This window comes from Phaseolus vulgaris, chromosome 7, assembly GCF_000499845.2.
Source record: "Phaseolus vulgaris cultivar G19833 chromosome 7, P. vulgaris v2.0, whole genome shotgun sequence".
NCBI lineage: Eukaryota > Viridiplantae > Streptophyta > Magnoliopsida > Fabales > Fabaceae > Phaseolus > Phaseolus vulgaris.
Genome location: NC_023753.2, coordinates 11,682,291 through 11,687,082, shown reverse-complemented (window position 1 = coordinate 11,687,082; position 4,792 = coordinate 11,682,291). Strand labels below are relative to the sequence as shown.

Genomic DNA, 4,792 nt, shown 5'->3' with positions numbered 1-4,792 from the left:
CTCTCTCTCTCTCTCTCTCTCTCTCTCACAATGATATATGTGATATAATCCGTTTTAAGTGTTATGCGAGTAACTGTGATATAATTTGTTTTAAGTGTTATGTGAGTAAATCAATCAACTAAATTCTCGAAACAACTGGTTTATAGTTGGTTATATACCTATTATGCTTTTAATAATCAGTTGAACAGGTAAATTAATTAGTTGATTTAATTGTGTTTTCAATCTAACTTCAGTATTTACGAAAATATTGTGAAAACAATTGACCCTCCTTTTGTTTCAAGCCACCTACTTTGACACTGGAAATGTTGTGTTCTCTTGTGATGGTTTTAAAAATATTGTGTTCAATTGGTTTGTTCATGTTAAGTTGTTGATATGGATTATGAGCCTTGTGTAGTGGATTAATGTATGTTTTTTCATTAACTTATTGAAAATATATGCAATTTGTGTTGTGTGGCTGCCATGTGAAGACATAGTCAATTAAAGTGTTGGTGCAAATCGATTATGACTTGTTTTAGGTGTAATTTTTTTGAAAAAGAAATATGCATCTGGAAAAAATTTAAATTGATAGTTTTAAATTTTGAAATATGTAGTGTGTATGACATGTATTTAGATTCGGGTTTCAAATCATATTTATGAATTACATATTTACATTGAAATGAAAGAATTTTCATACAATTTATTTAACCAAAAAATATTAAATATTATATTTTGTAATTGGATATATGCAATGAAATTATTCTGCCTGAGTTTATTTATTTTAAAAATATTCAAAATTATGGGTATAATTTATAGTAAATGATGTATAATATTTGAAATTAAGATTTAATAATTTTAATGTTGAAAAAGTGGTGAATTTGTAAAAGGAATTTTGACATAGCACATGATTTTTTTTTTGTTATATAGAAGAGGGAGACATGGATAACAATGATGTTGGTGTAAACTTAAGTATAATTTCACACTTACAACAAAAATTACAAAAACCGTATGGAACTAGCAACATTGATAGTCCTTTGCATCGTTACTTTATAGATTAAATATGTTGTGTATGTTAAGTATTATGACAAATAATATGAGTGAGTTTTGTATAAGAAAAAAAGTGTCATGGACAAGAGTTGATGTCATATTTCGTTCATACCAAACAATGTTGTGACATTGTTCACGTGGCACCATAAACATTCATTAACTTAAGTCAATGATTAAGATGAGCTGGTCCAATGAAAGTTGCATTTTAGTCAACAATTGAAAAACAAGTTGCTAAATTTTTGCACATCACACTACAAGAAAAAATGATTTTAATGGAGGTTTATTTTTACATTACCCAGGGTTAAAACCTCCATTAAGTTATTTACCTAGGGTTGCAATTTCCCCCGCTAAACCATCTTTGGGGAACGTGTTCCCCAGGGTTTTTTCAAACATCAGGAAAAGTCTTTCAAAACCCCTGTTAAATACCATGGGTTTCAAAACCTCTATAAAATACCATGGGTTTCAAAACTTTCGTAAAATACCATGGGTTTCAAAACCTCTGTAAAATACCATGGGTTTCAAAACCTCCGTAAAATACCACAGTTTTAGAACCTCCGTAAAATAGCATGGGTTTCAGAACCTCCATAAGATACCATGTGTTTTAAAACCTCCATAAAATATCATAGGTTTCAAAACCTCCGTAAAATGTTTGAGAACCTCCATAAACAATACCATAGGTCTCAAAACTATGAAAATTTGTTTTTTTATTCATTTATCATTTAGACATTCATGTGATTTTTTAACCACAAATATTTACATCTATTGTATTTATTTTCTATGTTTGTTAAAACATTTTTTCAATAATAAAAACAAATAAATGGATATAACATTCATCAATTGACAAGATATATCAAAATATTGATAAAAATATATCAAGTAAACAAATTAAAATTCAAATCCAGACACAAAATATGAGTTAAAAAATTACGAGAAAGCAATATAAGACGAATAGTACTATGAAGTATTACAAATGAAAACATAACATATTGCTCACAAAGTACAAAATAGGTCAAAATTCATTTCCATATTATACTAAATTCTTCAACAATCACATATGCTCTTCTTGATGTCCAGAATTTGTTGGCACACTTCCTTGATAAGAAACCTATAATATAAACATATAACACAATTAGAAATGTAAATCTGAAAAATAAAACAAGTTATTTAAATTTTTTAAACATTACCGATGAAGGATTGAACATAGTCAACTCAGGAGGCAATTGACCTTGATAATTTTGAAAGAAAAATTTTATCATTGCCTCAAATCTTTTTTTTCACGTTCTTCGTATCTTTTATTTTATTCATTCTATTGTGACTTTAAACATAGAAATAGTAATCAAAACAATAATATTCCGCTAGAGTATCTTTAAACTAAGGTCACCCCTCTTCTCTAATTACTCTTTCTCTCCAAATAGTAGCAAAAAATTCTTTATTTATTTTATGTATTAAGATCAAATTTTCGAATTGGATTTGAGCCTATAATTGCAGTTGTATTTCAAAAATTGATGGGAATTGGTACTCGTTGATTCTAAATCTACGAGGCATGCTTTTCCCACTATTTGTTCTTTAAAGGAAATAATGATGTGTATTCTTTACTTATTTATTATATTGCTAAAAACCTTGTTCAACTCTCACTTTACTAAAATATTTAATTTGATCTGGGTGTTGGAAAATGACTCTTAATTGGTGACTATTAATATTAGGATCTGTTCAATCAAAATTATTATTCCAAATTTAGTAAGATTGCAATAAAACGTGAAATTCATTTTATATACTGAAATGGTTAAAGTAGCATTTTCTAATAAATAAAATTTTATAATAGTTAAATCACTATAATCAAAGAAAAGTTTTGTCAATAGAACTTCAAAAAACCACAGTACAAGTATAACAAAGGGTTTATATAAATTAACAGAAACTACTGATGTGAGTGTTAAATTACTTTCACATTAATTATTTTGAAAACAAGCTAATTCTGATTTAGTGATATGAATCAACTAATGTTATTGGTTTTGAATTCGGCTGGTGAGTATATGACTTTGTTAAAATCTTGAAAAGAGAGATTTAGTCTTCACAGAACTCTATCAGACCCTTTAAATCGTAATTAAAATGCATGCTAAATAGGTTTATCTACTAAACTTTTGCTACATCTATAAGTTTGGTTTTTCTACAATTATGCAGGGGCTATTACAAGTGCAACACATTCAAAGGTTGTTCAGCAAAAAAGCAAATAGAGAGATGTAGAACAGATGCTTCAATGTTCATCATCACATATACCTCTGTACATTACCATCCATGCCCCACCACCATCACCACAACTAAAATAACTCGAATCTGAAACCAACCAAGACCACTAAGCTACCTCGGAGGAAGATTATGAACATATAGAAGAAGAGCAAAGGGATGGGAGAGTGAAGGGATTTCATAATTGGACAGTTTTCTAACCTTGTGCGGCTCATTCACTGACTCACACTTCCACTATTCTATATAATAATTTCATGGTGTCAAAAATGAAAATAATCAAGTTGGAGAATCCATTAGTTGACAATTAGAATGAAATCGGAACAAAACCTAAGCTAAAATTGGAACAAAACCTAAACTATTCATATTCATACCAATTATCAGAATACAAAATCAAGCCACAAATAAACATGAAGGAAGAAAAAGAGAAAATAAAATTGTTGCGGCGTAGTGAGTACCTTAATCCCGCCAGTAGCTTATTGTGAATGGAAACCACGACGACCACAAAGAAACCTTCATCCGTATAACCTGAAGATAATCTTTAATCTCGTCAGTAGCATGTTGCAAATGGCAATCACCAAGAAACCTTCATTCATATAACCTGAAACCCTAAAATGAAATCCATATAACATGAAAAATTAAACTCGCGAAGCATAACAACAATGTGAAGAATTAAACTCACAAAACAGAACAACAATGTGAAGAATTAAACTCGCAAAACAGAACAACAATGTGAAAAATTAAACTCATGAAACTCTCAACAATCTCAAAACCACTAATTCAGTTCAAACGAGTTTGAAATTGAGATGATATCCAGCACAGACCTGCAACATCTCGTTCTCCAACTCCGCTTGCTGCACCTCTAGAGCGTTAAATTTGTTCACTATCTCCGACACTGTGTTCATTCTCGTGTTCCTGGGAGCGGGAGGAGCGGGAGGCGGAGGATGGCGTGGAGGTGGTAGGAGCGAAGGGAGGGGCAGGGAAGAGGGAAATCAGAAACCATTGTTCAGGGGAAAGTGAAGAGGATACTGATAAAATATTAAGAAAATGAAAATAAAATAAATTTTAAAGTAAATTTAAATTATTTCCCTGGGTTTGAAAATAAACCTTAGAAAGTTAATGGAGGTTTAAAAATAAACCTTTGCAAGTTAATGGATTTTTTTAATCTCTAATAAAATTAAAAATTATTGCTGAATTATAATAATCCTATCAAAATCAAATTTTCTTAATAATGATTGGTGTGAAAATTTTGTATATAATATTTATTTCAATATATATACAGTTATTAAATAAAAAAAATAGGATATAATATTTTTATAAACGTATTAAAAATATAATTTATAATATTTAATTTATGATAATTTTTACTATTGTTTTGATGAGATTTTATAATAAATCTTTGAAACTTAACGGAGGTTAAAAAAACCTCAGCTATTTTGCAGAGATTTTAAAATAAACCTTTGGAAATTAATTAAGGTTAAAAAAAACCTTCGTTATTTTGTGGAGGTTTTAAAATAAACCTTTGAAAATT

The 4,792-nt window shown here is 29.2% G+C and overlaps 1 long non-coding RNA gene across 2 annotated transcripts; it reads right to left on the bottom strand.

Moving 5' to 3' along the window:
- Positions 1-1,927: 1,927 nt before the first annotated feature.
- On the bottom strand, positions 1,928-4,347 carry LOC137828533 (uncharacterized). Of its 2 annotated transcripts, none has more exons than XR_011083903.1 (3): positions 4,086-4,347; positions 3,720-3,870; positions 1,928-2,128 (listed from the first exon to the last, which is right to left on the bottom strand). It is a non-coding gene; the product is annotated as an uncharacterized lncRNA (long non-coding RNA). The 2 variants fall into 2 exon arrangements; XR_011083904.1 differs by having other exon boundaries at positions 3,720-3,789.
- Between the last annotated feature and the right edge of the window lie 445 nt (positions 4,348-4,792).